The sequence below is a fragment of the Martes martes genome, assembly GCF_963455335.1.
Source record: "Martes martes genome assembly, chromosome: 7".
NCBI lineage: Eukaryota > Metazoa > Chordata > Mammalia > Carnivora > Mustelidae > Martes > Martes martes.
Window position 1 is genome coordinate 124089091 of NC_137894.1, and position 20791 is coordinate 124109881.

The following is a 20791-nucleotide window of genomic DNA, read 5'->3' on the forward strand; positions in this document are numbered from 1 at the left end:
CCCCGCCCGTCCCACCGCCCCGGCTCCGGGCCGCCCAATCAGCGCGCGTCTCGGGCGCGCGCTGAGGCCAATCAGGAGCGGCGGGAGCGGCGCCAGGAGCCCGCGGGCGCGGAGCGAGCCTGGAGAGTCGGGAGCAGGCGGCGGCGCTGCGGCGGCGAGGGAGGGCAGCGAGAGCAGCAGGGCCGGACGAGGATCCCCGCGCCAGCGCAGCCGGCTCTACCGCGGCGGCGTTCCGGCCGACGCTGGGGACCCTGCAGGCGGAGTCGCAGGTAACAGCGCCCGCGTCCCGCGGTGGAGGGCGAGCGTGCCCCGCCAGTGGGGCCCCGCAGGTGGAGCGGGCGAGGGGTGGGGGTGGGGGTGGGCCGCCCGCGGGGTCCTAGCGCCGCGGGTGCTGCCCCTCGCCCCGCGGGCCCCTGAACCTCCGCGCGTGCCTCGGTCGGAGCCCCGGGGAGGCGCGACATTTCCACCAGCCGCAGGCGTCCGAGGGGTGGGAGGGGGTGAGGTGAGCCCGCCTAAGGGGGGCGAGGTGGAGGGGGGTCGGGAAGACACCTACGACTCCCTCACCCCTACGCGGACACTATTTGCCGACACTCTTCGCCGACGGGTGTCTTCCCTGAGATGTGAGTCCCCGCGACATCTTTATTGGCGCGTATAGGGAGGCGACAACAGGTGTCCCTGGGGACGGTGCTTCCCCCGCCACCCCGCTCCTCCCCGAGTGAAACTGGGTCTTGGCGTTCCGCTCCACCTTCGGGGTGTCCGGAGACAGGACCCTTGCCTGGCCTCTCAGGCGCGCTGCCCGCTGGACAGCGCCCAGAGGCGGCCTGGACCCAGCAGACCCTGGCTTTGGATGGAGTTTCCTCCGCGCGTTGCCAAGCAATTTGCTGGACACCCGCCTCTTACTGGGTGAAGAAGAGTTGAAGATGAGAGAGATAGAGACAGAGAGAATGAGAATGTGTAAGTGCATGTGTTGCCCCTACTGGAAGAAGTCCCTGAGGGCTGTGGGTAAATCATTAACTGTCTTGTGCAGCTACTTGGCCTCTGAAAGGGAGAGACACCCTTTTTCTCAGACAGGTCGTTCGTGCCCTCTGTGCCTCACTGCCCTCATCTGTAAGGTGGCCATAAATAATTGCACCTGCTCCATAGCGTCCTTTCGAGGATTAAATAAACCAGTGCCCGCAAAACACCAAGCACAACGCTATACGGAGTGGATGGTCTTTTAAAGAGTAAATCAGATGTGTCCTACCTGGCCCAGTGACCATTTGAAGCTCTGAACAGCTTTCTAAACTCAAAGGGGAAAAATGCTATTATTAATGTTACTGATTGTATCGTTTAAAGGTAATAAATCCTTTGAGGAATTAAAAAAAAAAAAAACAACTCCATTGGAATGGTGAAAGAGATAAATGGATTCCAATTAGTAACTGAGAAAAGCTTTGTAAACCTTGAAGAAATTGTTATGAATACCATGTGAGAAGAATATCTTGGTTTTTTGTTGAATGCTCATCTTTGACTGGTGTGGCTTAAGGGGGAGGACTTGAAGGTTCTTATACTTTCCAGTCCTCCCTTGGACAAGTTTAAAGAGAGGGAAAGGAAGAGAAAAACAAATAAAAAGCCCAACCACACAACAAAATGCCAGCAGCTCATAGAAACCTAAAATTGCCATTCCTACTTTAGGCGGTTATTCCTGTGTCTGACCTGGGTGGTCTGGTTTAGTTCTTTGCCACTGTGTCACTTTGCTATCCTTGTTTTCTTTCCCTTGTTCATTTACCGAAAATATCAATATGTAGCTGATATACTTGGAATTCTGAACCTTCTGCTCCTTAACATCCTACCCTGTGACAGACCCAAAAGTTCCTGAGGGCATCGTCAGTGAGAATCTGCCTGTCTTAGCACGCCACACTACCTGGGAAAGGTACGGGCAGAGGGCTTCAGTTCTCCAGGCGCCCCAGTGCTCTTGCCAGGAGCCTTTAAATAAATCCATCCACTTAGAGAAAGTGATTATCTTCTCAGGGGGTAAGAAGCCCACTTCCAGATGCAAGTCTCAAGTGTCAAATTAATTCCACAACCTTTTAACTTGTTGATAAGGAGACTTTTATTCTCACCACCAGAATGGGAATGGGAGGATCGGAAAGCTTGGTGATGGAGGAGGGAGGGAGATGTGGGGCATGGGAAAGATTGCTGAGCTCAGAGCCAGACCCACACTTGGTGAAAACTGTTTCTGTGGCTGATGGCTGGGAAATCTGGACAAGTTGCCTTGCGTTTCTGAGCCAAAGTCTCCCACTCTGTAAAATGAGGGTTTAATTTTCTTTCTTTCTTTCTTTTTTTTTTTTTAAAGAGGAGTTGTTGTTCTAGGGATGGTGCTAATGAATAGGAAGTTCCCAGCAAAGTTCCAAGGACACAGTTACAGGTCTGTAGCATCCAAATGGGATCCTACAGGAGTCGATCAGTTATACCTAGGAACAAGAAAAGACTTGATTGAGGAAATAACACCTGAAATGAGTGTAGAGGGATGAGCAAGTCTCCTATGCAGATAGGATTGAGGTAGGATTGGAAGGAAAGGTAGAGCAGGGGAGAAAGACATTCCAGACAGAGGGGTAAGGGGGATCAAATGTGCCATAATGGTCAGCTTAGGCAAAATAACAAATAACCCCCAAATTTCAGTGGCTTACAAGGTTTATTTCTCACTTATCCTGGGTGTCCAGTGCAGGTCAGTTATGGTTCTGCTCCTTATCTGTTTTCATTCTGAGACCCTCCAGAGGCTTAAGAAACAGCCTCTTTCTGGGATAATACTGATCTCATTTACGGGAATGGGAAAAAAGAGAATATGATAAAACAAAAATATGGCACTTAGTATCTTCTCAGAAGTCACTTCAACTCTTATGCTCTTGGCTAAGGTAAGTCACAGCCAAACCCCATGTCAGTGGGATGGGGAAGTATGAGCCTCCTGCAGACAGTGAGGTATGGATGAGTAGGAGGGAAAGTGCAGAAGGAAACAGGGCCAGGGAGGTGGCCCAGATCCAGACGATGAAGGGCCCCGGGTCGTGTGCAGGTGTTTGGAACTTTATTTTATGGGCAAGGAGCAGCCACTGACGGGTTTTTAAGTTGGGGTTTGACCTGTCAGATTTTTCAGGCAAAGCACATGTCTCTAGTGGCAATGTGGGGAGAAGACCAAACTAGGTGAGATTAAAAGTGAGAAATGATGAGGGCCCGAATGAATTCAGCAGCCTCAAATCTCCCTCACTCTCTGTCTCATGGCTTGAGATTCCATTGCTGGAAAATCGTTCCCTTGTTTTTAAGTCCTCTCCTAAGGTGCATGTGCTCTCTCATCTTCATGTCACCTAAAGCAGCGGTTCTCAAACTTCAGTGTGCCTCCGAATTACCCGGAGCCCTTGAGAAAACACAGATTTGTGGGTCCCACTCCTAGAGTCTCTAAGTCAGTAGGTCTGGGGTGGCACCTGGGAATTAGCATTTCTGACAAGAGCGCCAGTGATGCTGATGCTGCCAGTCCAAAGTCTACACTTCGAAAACCATGGAGCTAAAAGGAGAAATTAAGATGTGGTTGAGGGAAAGGCCTGAATAGAAGGGCCTAATGCAAGGAGGAAAAGTCTGGAAGGTCCCGGCATTCTCCATCTGGTGGATTTGCTGAAGGCTGGCGGTGGCCGTGGGGTCTCTGAGAGGGACTGATTGTCTAGGTTTATATTACACTGCCGATGTAATTCTCACCCCGAGGAAACGGAGGAAGTTTGGATTCACAGAAGAAGCATATAAGTGCTACTTTATCCCTCCCTTTGTAATTCTGCCCTGATTATCTCCCCCCACCCCCATCAGTGAGCACACACCCTTTTGTCTGGCTCGAGACCTCTCACTCAAGTCTGTCAGCATATATCAGTTCTGATCCATCACAGCTTTAATTTCTTCTGGAACTGGGGTTTGCCCATTGGGTGGACATTTGGCTGAATTTTTAAACAGTCAGACCAAGAAATTTCTTACTTCACTTGAGGTCATCTTCATGAATAAACATCTGTACCATATGACCATGCAAAGTGTGATCAACTCTCCCAAGATAAATAACCCCTTGAGAACTCAAGATGTCCACAGTTTAGCTTATACTGATGGGCGGGGCAGGTCGCAACAATTCCTTTAATGGTGACTCACTGCTCCTGTAATGAGAGAGCATTCCAAGAGTGGATGTGAAGGAGAAAATATGTTGGCATGTACAACATGACACAAGAAATAAAACACAGCAGGGGTTTGTTTTCTCTTTACTCTATTTTTCTCAATTCTGGATGTTGGAAAAAGCGTTAACTCTGCCAGGGTCCTGATAATCAGCGATATGCCTGCCCACACCATGTGAATACATGAAATACTTTCAGAGTCAGTATTCTGAGTGCTGGCCAGCAGGTTACAGTATTTGTTTTGAGGTGCTATGAGAGTGCAACGGTCCATTGGGGTGTGGATAGACCGTACTAGAAATTATATGCATATGAACTTTGTATAAAATAAGAGATGTCATGGTGGGTCCAGACTATAAAATGAAATGTGAATAATATGTGAAGAGATCCTTTTCCTAACAGATTTGACAAACCACACCAACAAGGTGTGCTTTCTGTAACAGCAGAATTCCTGTGGATTCTGCATACCTCCAGAGGTGGATGAGAAAGTTTGGAGCCATAACCTCTAGCCAGGAGGCCTGAGGCCATCTCTGCTGTTCTGTTTCCCTCTCCAGGTAATTTTGGAAAGCCAGCTGTTTCACTTCCTCCTGTAGTCTTGGCCTTCCCTTGGTCAGCTCTACAATGAAACCCTGTAGCTCCCTTGATCTCAGGTCTCCAGGAAGCTTGGTCTGAAGTTGCAAAAGATTAGCAGACAAAACTCTAGGCCTGAGTGAGAGTCAGTGAGGGAAGGGACACTTAAACTAGCCAGGAGGGATCTAAAAATGCTGAACATGTTCATTAGAAAGTGATACTTTTCCCCACTGGATAGCATTTATCTGGCAATGTGGTATTTAAGAAAAATACACATTAAACACTACACAAATAGTATCTTCTCTATGTGTTTATGTTGAATAAATGTTAAATGTGTCATATATATTTTTTAACATCTCTAGCAGTTTCAGGAGGTACGTTTCTTGTGCTATAGCTGGTTTTCTGAAATGCAATTAATGAGAAACAGTTGGCCAAAAATCCATAGACAGATAATAGAAGGGCAGGATTGAAAACCCAGTCCCTTGAATTTTTTGTTCATTGTGCATACCTCCACCATTCCAGCTGGCTTCAGACTAACCCTGACTTGTGCTCTGAGGTGGCTTCACTAACAGGTAAGAGAAGGTTAGTGTTCTTTGTGCCGTGTTTTCATAATGAGTGTGAAGCTACTTTGCAGATTGCTAATCAGCCAGTAAAATCTCTGGAAGGCTGCTTCATGGGAATGACACTGGGCATCTTCTGGGTACAAGGCTCTGGGGAAGATGTGAGGAATTCAGAGAAGTGTAATGCTTATTCTTTTGACACAACCTCTAATCTCAGGGAGAAAGGGCATAACGTTCATACAGAATTAGTAGTAGTCAGATAACAGTGAGATCAATAGTATAATCAAAGGGGCACCATATGCTGTGAATTCAGGACAGGGAATCTTTTTGAGGTTATGCTGAGCTGGGAAGGCTCATGGAGGAGCAGCCGTGCTGGCCGGGAGGTAGAAACAGGGTTTAGGTAGCACAATGGGTGTTAGGGAACGGGCTCCTGTGAACTGTGGCTCTGATGGTCTGCACAAGCTTGTTGAGGTCTGTGGCTAGACTTCTGTGTCTGGAGTGAAGGAGTCAAGTAGACCACTTCTTAAAATCTTCCTTTCTTGACTGCCTTGTGATCGTCTGATTCTAATATTCTAAAGGCTCGTATCACATCCTGAAAAATGAAGCCATTTGGTGATTTGTGAGCAGATGGATAACTCTGGACTCTACTTTGAGCTCTTTACATGTTCGTTTTATTAATAGGAAAGCACTATGGAGCTGAGGATGTCAAACCTCTTTATAAAAAAAATCTAATCCCATCATAAACTCTGTCAGACTGGCAGGCGGTTGGTCTCTCACTCTGCTTGCAGAATGACCTGGGAAGGTCAAGCAGCTTGTTTCAAGTCACGCAGGAATCCCCTGGCACGTCTGTGTGCGCTGGTCCCACCTCCCTGGAGATTTGGTGGTGTCCCACTTAGGTTGCCTTACAGATATTCATAGGGCTGGGGTCACGAAGCACTCAGGGCTCTGTCCATCTAATTAGGACTTCCTCCATCTGTTCTTATGTCCCATGGAGGCTCTTGCTGCTGGAACCCCAAAGACCCTCGTTAATTTTAATTTGGGGGTGGGGTAATTGCACCCTTCTCTTTCAGGCCGAATCCTGGCTCTCCCTGAAAGAGGTGCTGCTTTCGTGCTGTGGTCTGTGCACATTCACCATCTGAACGAACTGGCATTCTCAGCACTTTCTCTGCCAAATGCCAGCCAGTGTAGTAGGACTATCAGCAGCTTTCAATCTGCCTGAACTTTGAAGTGAGACACCAGACCCTTGCCAGCTTGATAAAAATCACTCCATTGGTTGCCCTTTGAAGTGAGCTAATTGCTTAAAAAAAAAAAAAAGTGAGATGCTTTAAGTGAAAACAGATTTTATTCCTCTGTTTGTTTTAGAAACTGAATATATTTGTCTTTCTTGACTTGAGTTTTTAAAGGAGAAAGATTGTAATACCATATTTAAGTGGATAAGGCTGGGGTGATCCGTAGCCGGTGAGCTTTTTTGTTTGTACGTTATTTAAATGTGTGAACCAGAGCTGTCAGAAATACAGTTTTATTTGTATATTTTCCCACCCTTGGCCAAACATAAAGTATTAATTTTTTTCTATGTCCCTTCTTGTCCCTCCGTTTGCCTTTACTTAAGACTCTAAACAGTTGAAGGGTATGAACAACTTTTATTAGTGAAATTATCAAAAGCACGCTCAGTAGCCACCATTCATCGAGTTTTGCTGTGTCCCAGGTCTTCTGCTAGCATTTTACTCCACATTATCTCACTTAATTTCTGCCTCCACTCTGTGAGGTCAGAAATTAGTACTGGAGGTTAAGTAACCTGTCTGAGGTTGTCATGAAGATAGGGCTTTGACCTTACCTCAGCCTCTTAGTTCTAGAAGCTGGGCCCTTTGTCACTGCTGTATCTGGAAACCAAAGGAAAAGTGCTCTAAAGGGTTAACGGGGGCCATCCGTGCGCTCTGGGCACACCCACAGAGATCCTGCTAGAAGGAAAATTGTCCTTGTTCGTGCTCTGTCAGTTCACAGGGTCAGCAGGGCTGTTGAAGCACACTTGCCTCTCTTCTTCTACCTTTTTCTTTCTCCTTAATATTTTGGGTATCACAGTCACATCTAAAAGGGGTGTGTGTATGTGTTGGGAGGATCCATCTGAGTAAATTCAGCACATCCCAGCCACTCACCAGCAGCCTCATTGGCCCAGCATTCTCCACAGCAGCCCCCACCCCCAGCTGCGCCACCCGTCACACTCAGGGGCCTGGGAGCCCTCGTGCTGTGCTGTTGGCCAGAGCCAACTGTGTTCAGTTCCGGATCCCTGAGCAGGCCTTGGGGAGGCGGTTCCAAGGAGACAGAGCCATTTGCAGCCACATATTAGACTCCGCTGGGTTACTTGGCTGGTCACAGCACAGTGCTCAGGGGACAAGGGGCTTTGGTCCCTTGTCATTTGGCTACCAGTTTCCAGTGAAGAGGACAGACAACGTGCAGTCCATCTTGGCCAGGAACTTGGCGGAGGTGGGCCCCAGCCCTAAGAAAGCAAAGTAAAAAACAAGTTCATTTCTGTACCTTCAGGGGGAAGAGTGTGTTTCATGCATGAAGCCTGGTAGACTCTAGAGCCAGACTGTCCGGATTGGATCTGTGCGGTCTTGAGCAAGCTGTTGAACTTCCCTGTGTCTTTGTTTCCTTATCTGTGGAAAGGAGATCATGATGGTGCTTACTTCAGAGAGTTCTTCGGGGGTTAGATGAACTTGTTAGCTATAAGGCATTCTCGAGATCAATGTCTGGGTGATAGGAAGTGTTACTCCCGTGTTTTACAAGTAGCCCATCTAAAGTAGTAGGTGAACATCACTGTACATTGGTAGACAGTGCTGTGATGGCTGAAGCTCACCTAACGGCTGTGGGAGACATGGTCCCGACAGGTCGTAGGCAAATGACGTCTTATTACGTGTATGGGGGGAGCTTGCTGTTTTAAAGAAGCATGGGAGAAATCTGTTTGTACACTGTCTTTTTGTAAAATGAACATGAGAGAAATCATGTAGGAGGAGGGGGTGGTCCAGGATGACTTGACGTTTTTGTCCAGGGCCACGGCAAAGACGGAGCCGCCATCGTGCTGTATGGGAAGGCTTCGGGCAGAGCAGCTCTGGAGGGAAAGTCGCTATTCTGTCACGGATATGTGACTTCCAGAGGCCTATTAAACATGGAAGTGAAGGCCCTCTGTGGGCATGAGAGTCAGGGGAGAAGTCAGGGCTGGAGACATCTGTGTGGGGGGTCCCTGACTGCTAAAGCCACAAAGGGTTATTAAAGCAGACCTAAGGAGAGATGGGGCCGTGTGGCTGACCCTGAGGACATTCCAGCTCCAGGGGGGAAGTCAAGCCAGCTCTCCTTTTCCACTTTTTTCTTTTCTTCCTTTTCTAGTGTGAAATGAACTACGATGCTGGCCTTTTCCTTTGGAGAGTTTATCTCCCAAGCTCTGTCATGGTTGGACTTCAGAGTCAATAGACGATGGTCAGATACAACTTGACCTCTTCCTCCCCTTGTGCCCTTGGGCAAGTGACTTATGGTCTGAGTCTCAGTTTCGTATCTGGAGAGGGGACTTGGTAGTACAAATGCCCATCTCAGAGGTTTGAGGGCACAGTGAGTGCAGCTGTATTGGTGTGATGAAGCTGTTCATTGCTTTATCGCTGTAAAATTCTCACCGTTGGTGCCGACGTGTTGGAAGTGAGGAGTGGTGACAGCTCACACATTTTTAAAGCCCTTTGCATTTCCCCAGAACGGAAAACCACATTTCAATTTAATCCATACTTCTTTTTTTTGTTGTTGTTCTTATTAAAAGGAAAAGAGGTCAAGAAGATACTGCAATAAATTCCGCACACACATGTCAGCTGTGTTTGCTTTCTCTGTAATTGAAACACGGCCCCCAGAAATCAAGTCTGGCCCGTGGATGTGGCGGTTGGTATATGAATCACAGCTACCCAAGCATTCAGGGACCCGAAAGCTGAAACATAGGAAAAGATGGATATTCTGGCAATGACCGTTTTTCAGGATTGTACACACTAATGTGTGTATGCTCATGTGTGCTCTTTGCCACTGTGAGCCACGTAAGAAGGCTCTTGCTTTCTCTACTAAACTTACTGATCCTCCCTTACTGTTTTAAATTCCAGTTTTACACTTGGTTGGAAAATGCATCCAAGACCCTTGATTTCCCTCAGCAAATAATATGCTTCTGGATCTGCTTTTTCAAAAGTCTCTCTCTCCGAGCTGAATAAGAACCCAGAGGCAGGGAGAATCAAATTCTGAAGCCTTTCTCTGGATTCTCTAATTAGCATATCTGCTGTGTTTGCATTTATGGTTTACGTGCTCTGAACTTGTGGCTTTTCTGTTTTGTAAGAGTTAGCGTCAGTGAAGAAATAGAACTGTTAGTGGCGGCCGGACCAAATGCACATAGCGGTGTGGTTGGTTTCTAAATCCCTGCTAGAATTTTTGAGAAAACTTCTCCAGATGGAGGTGGGTGGTGTGAGAACTGAAGCAGAAAAAATAATAGGAAAGAGCTTCCGGTGATTAAATTTTTCTTTCTGGTCTTTCAGGTTGAGGAAGTAAAGAGAACGGGCATAAGCAGTGGGAAATTTCCATCAACTTGGAAAAAACAATAGAATAAATAATTCTTGGCCATGAGGTGAGAGCCCAGAGAGTCACAAGGTCAAAGGATCCTGTCCCATTTGTCTGTGTTGACAGCCCCCCCCCAAAAGGAACGCCTCACCCTGAAACAATGAAGTGTCCCTGAGAAGCTGAAAAAGATACACACAAAGGGAATTTTTATAAATCACATTATTTCAGAAATTCAGCGGTGGTTATCCTTTTTTTTAAGTATTTCCCAAGTTTTCTTTAGTGAAAGTGTATTGCTTTTATAATAAAATATATATGTTAGAAAAAGAGATGCAAAGAAGGGAAATTCACCAGGAGCGCGGAGGTGGGTGAGTTGTCACCATTGAAAGGTTTTGAGTTGGTTGCATTTTTATAATGAGGATTATTTTATCCTAGAAGTTGTAACACTTCCTAACTTATCTGCTCTCTAAATTTACAAACTTCAAAAAAGGGGTGTTGACAGTACCTGTCACCCATTGAAACCCAAGACCCTGCCCTAGGAAAGCAGAGCCAGCCCTCAGTCAACAGAGAGTTACTGACTCTTGCTCTGTGCCAAGCCCACCCAGCGTGGCCGTGTTCCTGGCCACTGTCCCCAGCAGTTGGAGACACCCTTGTGGCCCTGCCTCCATCAGCAGTCATGAACTAGGGATGTTTCTTGTTTGTAAGGGGCCCACTGCCTGAGGATAATGTCACAGTCAGCCTGGGGCCCTGGCGGAGCTGCTCCCAGAGAGGCCTGAGTTTTAGTGTAGGGCTGGGTTGTTTTGGTTTTATATGCCTATGGTCTGTTTTGTTGGGGGAGCAGGAGGGGAGGGATTTGTAGAAAAGGGAAGGAGATATCCTCTGCATTACTGAAAACGGAAATAAGGAATTATCAGTTCAGGGTCAGTGGAAGCCACAGTGCTTGGCTTCCTTCTTCTGTGCTCTTCTGGTATGATTTGGTTTTGTTTTGAACAGTTTGAGAGTGACACAAGCTAGATAAATTGTTCTAGGGTGGAGCTTTCCACAGAGAGTCGAGGGAACCCTAGGGGATTCGTGGAGGGAACTTTGGCTAAGGTGTCTGTGAAGCACCCGAAATTGTAAATATGTTGGATGTGTGTTTATTTACTTGGAGATGAGGGTCTCTGGCTTAAATGATATGTCAAACAGATCCAGAGATCCATACTTTTTTTTTTTCTTTTTTTTTTTTAAGTAAGAACCAGTTCTAGGGGGAGATGTTCAAGTTTGATTTGCACATCTTGGCCTTGACCCAAACTAGAGAACTGTTTCTAATGGATGACATGTGTATGCAGTGCAAGTATTGGTGTCAGTGTGAAAACATCTTAGGCACACCCAGAGAAGCCCAGGCTGCAGAAAGGTGAGGAAAGTTTCACTTCTTCAAGAGCTGGAGACCTGAAAGTTCAGAAATACACACTCCCTGCAGTTCTAATGCTTCCCCTTCTCCTTTTCCCAATGTCCTTGAGCTCACAGAGAGCTGCCCTAACTCTGTGTCACCTGAAGAGTTAGATTGTTGAAGCGAACACTAGTATCTCTTTTACCTGGTCTTCCTCTGGGTTCTAAGCAAACCAGGTTGATTTTGCAGTAGAAGATTGGATTGGTACAGGCCTTCATGATGGAGACAAGAGCAGGCATGAACAGTGAACTCCTGAGTGGCGGTTCATCTGGTGCCCTGCACGTGAATGTTGACCTTCCCACCCTACTTGTTTCTCCTCCCATTGTGCATTCTCTCTAGGTGACCTACTCCAGACCCATACCTACCAATGACCTTTCAATCCATGTTATTAATACTTATTTTTCTTCTTCTGATATCTTGATCTATTTAACAGGCCCTGAGCCCTCAGTGTGGTTGTCCCACAGGCCTGTCAAACTCACTGGGTTTAAAACTGAACTCCTCATCTCCCTGCCACCCCTCAATCGTTCCTCCCCAAGAAGTCCTTCTGAAGGACAGTGAATGGCCAGAAACGTATCCAGTTTTCTAACAATCTTTTTCATCCACCTACCACATCACTACTCCCTCAACATAAGTGAGCTTCATCTAGACTTTATTCCCATGTCTTGGTCTTTCATTTTAAATGGCTCATTAAAAAACATCTTCCTTTTTATCCCTCATCTCACCATGCCTCATCGCTGTGATTACAAGCTGGTCTTCCCACCCTCCAGTCTGTCTTCCTCATTGGTTCCAGAATGATCTTTCTAAAATGTGATTGAATCATATCATTTCCTCATTTAAAATTGTTTAATTGATCTCCATGGCCCTTATGTCAAAACCCGGTCTTCTTGGGATGGCCCACAAGGCCCTGTCTGACCTGATTTCCTCAGCTTTCCAGCCTCTTGTCTTACTATTCTCCTGGCTCATTTCTTCATCAGTCAAATGGAGCTGCTTGTGGTTCAGAAAACACAACATGCTTCATTCATCTCCTAGACTTTGTATGAACATATCACATTTTATTATAGCTGTTTTAAGTGGGGGAACTTATCAAAAACTATTACACTACAAGTTTCTAAGTCATGTACAAAACACTCTAGCTCTGCATCACCCCCATCTTTGCCTCCTGCCCCATTGCTAACATCACCCCTGAATCTTGGGCCATCCCTGAACTTAAAACTCATTTCCTAGCCTCATCTTTTCCTCACTTAACTCCAGATCCTACCCCATTTCTGATACATACATACTCCAGGGATTGGGGTCAGTGATGAGTCATGTTCAAGAATGGAGCTAGCGGGGAGGTCTGGGGATGAAGGTAAGAGACAAGGATGTCTCTGGCACATACTTTTTGGTACCAGACTGCTTTTGCATAGTAATGTAGCTGTTTAAACATGGCTAAGTAAAATGGCACCCTCTAATTAACCACATTGCATTGTCCTCTTTTGTTCTTACAGAGGCCATACTGCCAGCTTGGAATCTCCTTTTTCTTTGCCCCCAACTAATTTCTGTTCATCTTTCAAGTTCCTGCCCAGGTATCACCTTCCCTAAATTTTCACTGACCCCAAGACTGGGGGAGGGGCCATTCCTCTATGTGCTCTTGGCCCTGTTGGGTTCTCCTGGGGTACCCTGACTACACTGTATTGTGATTATCTGTTTATTTGCCTGTCTCCCTCTCCAAGGCAAGGTCTAAATCTTAGTCCTCTATCTCTAGAATTTCACTAGAGCACGCCTAACAATAGGAGATGCTACAGAAATCTTATTGAATGAATGAAGAATGTATGAATGGGTGATGTCCTGTGGCAGTCAGAATTCTAAGAACCTGCAGAAACTCAATGAGCACAAATAACTCACATTCCAAGAAGATTTATTAGATCATCTCTTCCATTTTCTGTCTGTGTAGGATTGCATACCAGTACTGGTTCCTACGGAGGTTTAACCTTCCTCTGTTGGCTAACTCTTAGGCACCACCTGAAATGCTCTTAGCCCCACTTGCCTCTGGGTTTTCTTGGTGACCAGCTCTGGGGGACTATACCATTCTACCATCCAAAGCCACACTGGGCTTACTCCCACCGCTTTTGGCCTCAGATGAGGCATCACTCTGTAGGGTATGGGATCTGGCTTTCCCATCTGCTGCCGAAGGAGCCAGACAGTACACCCTGAAAGTATGGGGGAAGTTGGGTCACCATGGAATGAACTTTGGCCCAGTGGGGAACAAGAAACAGGCAGGAGCTGGCAGATAGTTTCCCTGTCAGAGCATTCTCCCTTTGATGGAAACTTTTGGGAGGCTGAAGTCTCTACTAGCCTCTCTGGGGATGTCCAGTATGACCAAATGAGAAGTTTTGTGTGACTGATCTTGCTCCATTTTATATTTGATTTCATTGTCTCATTTCTTTTTCTGACTCTGGCTTCCCTGGGACTGCCATAAAGTGCTGGCCTAGAAGCTTGGGCTCAGGCTCTGATGTCTAAGGAACCCAGCCCAAGACACATTCAAACCCACCATTATTTCCCTAGAGAAATAGAGGCCAGTGAAGGGAGAAGAAGAGGGAGGAGCACTGTAGGTGAGGCCGTCTCTAGTATATGCTCTGACAGGGCTTAGCTGGGAGTCTGGGCCTTCAGCCATGCATGCCTGCCCTCTCTTCCCATGCAGCTTTGGCTAAACTTCTTCAGGGGAACTGGGTAGATGGGTCCATCGGTAGTAAAAGATCCATCATTTGGAACCTGTGGATCTGGTCCCCGTGTAGGCTGGCCATCTGTTTCATGATTTCCTATTTTTAAAAATCTTTCTAATAAAAAAAAAATCAAACATATATCTTTGGATGTCAGTGATGCAGCAGAACATTATACAGCTGAGAAAATTAATCCTGTGAGGATTCTGGGTTTAAAGCCGAGCTTCACCACTTACCGCTTGTGTAGCTTTGAGAAAGTTAGCAGATCCAAGCTTCAGTTTCCTCGTCGGAAGTAGGCATTAACAGTAGCACTTTCATGGAGCACTTGCAAAGATCAGATGAGAAAATGCACATAAGGCGCTCAGCACAGTGCCACACAGAGCAAGCTGGCAGAAGCTATTTGCTGGGGTTATTATTCTCCCTTAAAGTTACAACTTGAGAGTGAGACAGAGTTGATCTTGGTATAGGAAACAAATAGAATGTGACATTTTTTAGCCCTTAAAGGTTTTATTGGGTTCCTAAGAGGTGCTCTTTGGGTAAATGTCAGGCCAACTTTAATTTTGTAAACCAGGTGGGCAGGCATGCTAAATCCTTCCTTGGAGGCCATGTTTACCTGCTATGTATTTAATTTTGTTGGGTGTGTGAGAGTCACATACGGTTTGAGACTATTTAAATATAATTCCCATCTTTCAGTACTTTTGAGGTTGCAAATCAATTCATATGAATCCCAACTTAATAAATTTGTGGAAACAAGAGGAGAAAGGCTTTACAACCTTGCTGTGGTCATTCGGAGAATTTGGGGGCAGGGAAGATCCCAGGAAATAACCTCTTGTTCCTTCTCTGAGGTGGGTTTCAGTTCATGCCAGGTGAAAAGTGCTTCCTCCATGGAAGCTTGTAATGGGGATTAACAATGTGTGCACTGGTGATTTTTTTGCCTTCCTGTACCAAGTTACATTAAGAGTCATTAAACTTTAAACTGTAATCACAGTATATTATTAACTTTTTACAATGGGGCTATGAGTCTAGCTGCTTTACTCTGTTCCACAAATGCTTGTTGCTTTTCTTCTGTGTAGTCAGTCCTGAGCTTTGGGAATATGGTGGCAAAGGGCATAGACCATCCCTCAAGGAACTAACACTGCAGTTACCCTTCTTAAGGGTTAGCAGTAACCACACAAGCCCCTGTAATGTCTGTCCACAACATGGGACACGAGAGAAACCTACCTTCTTGGGAAGTCTCTTGCTTTCATGATCCCAGAGGCCTCGGGTTTTCCTCTCAATTCTCTCACCATCTGGCTCTGTCACTTGGGGTATCCCCATTTTTCCTTCTCGCTGCCCTGTTTGCCATAGGTAGGTATGCTCTGGGACTCCGCCATCTTCTTTTGTCTGTCTTTTTCTTACTCTGTTGATAACCCGTTCCTTCCCTTGGCTTCATGTATCATCGTGTGTGTGTGTGTGTGTGTGTGTGTGTGTGAAATCTAACCTTCTACCCCTGATTTTTCTCTAGGCCCAAGATCTCCATTTTCTATATCTACCCTTTTGTTTCACAGTCCTTGAATGTCGGCATACCCCCAATTAAAACTCACTGCCCACCTCCACTCCCAGTTAACTCCACCGTTCCTCATTTGCTTAGGATATTTTTTGGGTCTCTGCCCTCAGTTGGGCTGCCATCCTCCTGCTCACCCAGGCGTCATTGTATTTCCTTTCACTGTGGTTTCTTTTGTTCTGTTGAATGAAGAATAAGCTGAAGGATCCCTATGGCTGTAGGCATGTACTTCCACCTTCTTTCCCAGTCAAGGTTTTCTCCTGCTTTTTCTGAAGTGTGGGTGAGTGGTAGAAAGACGTGTAGGGCTGCTGGACGGGCCTGGCTCCAGGGGCAGCATTCCCATAAAGAGGCACTGTTTCTGTTGCCTTGTGTGTACGTGAATAGTGCCTCCCACAGTTGTGCAGTGCAGTGCTGTGGGGGTGTCAGAGTGCCAGGGGATGGCATGCTGGTGAGGACTTCGGGGTGGGGGGTGCTGAAGAGTGGAGGGGCAGGGAAAGAGTTAAGGGGAGTTGGCAGTGCAGCTCGGGAGGAAAGTTCTGTTTCTATGAAAGAGGGAAATATGGGGAAATTATTTTTCTCTCTGTCCTCTACCTGAGAGAATAAAGCTGTATGTTTTTCTTGGCAAATCTGCACTGAGCTGACTTCATTTAGAGCCACCCACCAAGCTTGAGATCGGTGGCCTAGACCTGGATTATCCTCTAATTCTTGTTATTGTTGATATTGGGAGCATTGGCAGGAATTTCTAAAATGAGGGTTGCATGTTGCTGCCACTGTACCAGTACACTGGGATAATCCCAGATTCTCCAGTGACAATTGAACTCTTGGATCTGGTTTCCATATGGTCCAAAGGGATTGGTAACAGTGCTGGTCCCCCTGCTGCCTCCTGTTTGCTGAAACAGCCCACATGATTGGGCCACACCAGCAGTGGGAGAACTGTGGAGCCGTGGTGGCCACTCTTCGGGGACCCTTGGCGCACCTGTTCAGGCAAGTTGCAGTCTTCAGCTGCATTGGTTGTGCCACGCACCCTCCATGGATGCTGCTTACGTAGATGATCATGCACATGGAGTCCCAGAGTTGTCCGGTGTGACGTCCCTGCCTCCTGCACCTTCTCTCGTTAGGCATTTCCAGGCCAACTAATGCCTCGTGTTCAGCTGGCCAGGCCGTTTCCTGTGTCAGACTGAAGCTCACACCACTACTTCCTTTTTTCCCCAAATTTCTAAGGTCTCCCCCTTCCTTCCACTTTCACTTCCTGAATGCCATGACCACAGGAATGAAATCAGCAAGTCCTTGCCTTGTCTCTCTGCCAGGCTAACTCCTGTTCAACCTTAATAGAAATAATAATGGTAATAGATAACATTAATGGGATGCTTTTTTTTTTTTTTTAAAGATTTATTTATTTATTTATTTATTTTAGAGAGAGTGCATGCACTTGTGTGAGCTAGGGTTAGGGGCAAAGGAAGAGGGAGAGAGAGAATCTTCAGCAGACTCCCTGCTGAGCATAGAGCCCTACTCGGGGCTCGATCTCATGACCCCAAGATCATGACCCAAGCTGAAATCAAAAGTTGGATTCCCAACCAACTGGGCCACCCAGGCACCCCGTTGGGATGCTTATCATTCATATACTAGCTGTCTCACGTCCAGCATCTTTTTTTGTCTTCATAGGACTCTCTGAAACTATTAGGTAAAATTCAGGTTTAGAGAGTTTGAAACATACTCATGATTATAATTAACAATGAGGGACTTGGCCTGCCTGACTGCAGACAGAGCTTGTGCTCTGAATCAGTGTGCAATTCGTCTTTCTAAGACCTACCTTGGATGTAGCCTCTTCTAGGAAGCCTCCCTAGGCTCATCCACACCTGTGACCTTTGGTCATCCTCCATAGTAACCCATGCTGTCATTCAAGTTCAGGGCCTTTTAGGGGTGGTGGAGAGAGACCTATGTTCCTTCCTTTTTCTGTCCTGCCCAATAATTTAAAGACTGAGGAAGTTCCAAGACAGGGTCAGAAAATATTATGACTTTACTTGTATATTTGCCTTTAGCTAAGTTAAAGCTTTTAATGCATAATCATACAGAGAAACCCACAATGAAATATACTTTTGCTATACACAGGATAACTATAGGCAGGATAACATCATAAATGATGTTCATTGAACTCTCTAGGCAGAGTGGTTGGTAATGGGACAGGAATTGAAGGTTGTAGGAGGCACCTCTTTAACTCATTTCAGTATATTCCTGTGACTAAATATGTACTTCCATTGTTAAAAATATTAGAGTCCTTGGGGCCCCCGGGTGGCTCAGTTAAGCATCCAACCCTTGATTTCAGTTCAGGTCTTGATCTCAGGATTGTGAGCTCAAGCCCTGTATTGGGCTCCACTGAAAATAATAATATTAAAGACCTTCATGGGTCTGAGTTGGCTGATTGGCCTTTCTGGCTTCTATAATGTCTATTTCTCTCTCCCTAAAACTAGCACAGGGTCAGGGGCTGATACATTGTAGGCTCTCAATTGTTGCTGGTTGACTGAGTGAATGAGCCAATGATTGTTAGAGAACAGTCTGAGAATTTAGAATGATTTGGGTTGGAATCCCAGGACTACAATTTACAAGTGCTGTGACCTTGAGCAAGTTACTTAATCTCTTTGTACTTAACTTTTGTCCTTCTTAAAGTGTTGCTATTACTAATAGCACCTACTTCAGAAGGTCAGTAGGAGGAACAAAGGAGATGATGTACCACATCTGTGGGATGACAAAAGTGAGCTTGCACCTGAAGAGTGCTTGGGGACAGGGTGGGGGAGGTAGGAGAAAGGTCTGTGGGCATCGTTGTTAAGAAAGGGAGAGCCACTCCAGCTGCTGCCCTGTGCTGTGCCTGTTCCTCCCTGACCTCCTGGCCCTGCAGAAGAATGATTGGTGGCCCCAGGGCGGTTGCCAAAGCACCTGACTTTGTTTTGGGGGCCCTTACCCTTTCCCCATTTTGCTGCTTGATTGGTAACAATGTGCAGAGCTTCCTTTAGGAAAAATGCTGCAGTCTCTTGACTACTCTCACCCACATTGTCTCACTTAATAATTATTCAGAATTGTAAAATTGCCTTTGGTTTCAGGAAATTCCTGCCCTTGTTATAACATGCCTGGTTACCTGCCCCTCTCCTGCCGACAGAGTTAGCACGGAGGATGTTTGCTCCTGGACTTACTGAGTGCTTTAGCAGCATTTTCTTTCTTTCTTTTTTTTTTTTCTTCAAGTCTGGGGTTCAAAGCATCTCTCATGGAGAATCTTCCATTCCAAATTCTTTTTCTCTTTCCATGAGGCCAGGTATAGAATGGCCTGGTTGGACCAAGACCTCTGTCTCCCACATGTCTGTTTCGAAGAGCAGAGCATGGCAGCACTCCCTAACTTGGGCTTCCTTCTCTTTTCTGTCCAGTTGGAGTTACGAGGTCCTGGGCTCTGAGTGGAGCTTCATGGTGTGTCTCCACACTGCCCGTGCATAAGACAACATCAGCCACCCTCCTCTGTGGCTACAGTTTCTCCTAAGATGACCTGACCCATTCTGTGTAATGATAACTTTCCAGTTTTTGTCTCTAGCCCTGAGCTCATGTTCAAGTACATGTTCAAGTACACAGTTGAGCTCTCTTTTGGGTGTCTAATAAGCATCCCAAATGTGTCATATTTAAAAAGAAATATTTATTTTACCCCTAGATTCTGACTCCTTCCCTCAACCCAGTCAATGGCAGTACCAGCCAACCCAGTCCTCAGCCAGAATCCAGGAGGTCCACCCTTGTTCTCCCTACATATGGCATCCATCAGAAACTTGGAGACCCTGCCTTCAATGTCTATCTCTGATATGCTTTATTCTCTCCATCTCAATGCCCCCATCCTGATTCTGGCCACTATAAATTTTTTTTTTTTGATAAATGAAATTACTTTTGTTTTCAATTATAGTGTACTAAGTCACATTAGTTTTATGATATCTTTATTACCCTGTACATTTATAATCAGTAGTAAGAGAGTTCTTAATGCTTTGACAAAAAGTGTTAACGATCACAAAACAATCTGAAAATTGCTTTGCATAGTGTCAACTTACATGGTCTTTTTTAAAAGAAAAAATTTTAAAAAACTGTTTTCCAATACGTATAAAATTTATCATCTTCACCATTTTTAAGTGTTTCTTAAGTTCCGTGGCCTTAAGTACATTCATGTTGTTGGGCAACCTTCCCTACCATCTATTTCCATAACTCTTGTAATCTTTCAGAACTGAAATTCTATACCCATGAAACACTATCTCCCCACTCTCCCCACCCCTACCCACTTCAGCCCCCAGCAGCCACCATTCTACTCTGTTTCTGTGAATGTGATTACTCTAGTGTCCTCATATAAGTGGAATCATATGGTATTTGTCCTTTTGTGACAGGCTTATTTCACTTAGCCTATGTCCTTAAGTTCTTCCATGTTGTAGCAGAGTTTCCTTCCTTTTGAAGGTTGAATAATATTCTGTTGTATGTAGATAGCACATTTTGTTTATCCATAACCCCAGGGATAGGCCCTTGAATTGTTTCAGGCTCCCACCCTTCCTTTTTTCTTTTCTTTCTTTCTTTCTTTCTTTTTTTTTTTTTAAGAGTTATTTTGAGAGAGAGTGTGTGTGAGTAGGGGAGGGGCAGAGGGAGAAAGAGAGTCTCAAGCAGACTCCCTACTGAGTTTGGAGCCTGATGATGTGGAGCTCGATCTTATGACCCTGAGATCATGACCTAAGCCAAAACTAAGAGTTGGATACTCAGCCGACTGCCACCCAGGTGCCCCTTCAGGCTGCCGTCATCTTTCATCTCAACGGTGTGACAGCTTCCTAATTGTTCTCTCTCCTTCCACTCTTTCCTCTTCCCATTTGTTCTCCACTCCGCTTCTGAAAAGGTGAAATAAATTTTGTTGTTCTTTAAATCTTTCATTGACTTCTCATTGTGATTAGCATAAAATCTGAACGTCTCAGTTTGCTTGCAAGATCCTATATTCCTAAAAACGAATTGCCTTTACAATGTTGTCTTAGGCTCCTTACTCGCTCTACTCCTGGTTCAAGGTTTTTCTTGTTTGTTTGTTTCTGTCACAGACTCTGTCTTTGTTTCCTCTACCTTGAATACTTTCTACTTCTTGTCCAGTCACGGTTGGCTTCTTCTCATCCTTGAAGTAGTAATTACATGTCACCTCTTCAAAGAGATCTTCTCTTAACACCCTAATTACTAAGATCCCATTTTACTCCTCATCATAACCCTGT

The 20791-nt window shown here is 45.7% G+C and overlaps 1 protein-coding gene across 1 annotated transcript in view; it reads left to right on the plus strand.

Annotated features, from left to right (window-relative positions):
* The first annotated feature begins 135 nt into the window (after nt 1-135).
* The window catches only part of STON2 (stonin 2), a 145923-nt gene continuing 125267 nt past the window's right edge, over nt 136-20791 (plus strand). Inside the window, exon 1 of the mRNA XM_080808033.1 lies at nt 136-269. The gene's annotated coding sequence lies outside the window, so the exon portion shown is untranslated. The remainder of the gene's footprint in view (nt 270-20791) is intronic.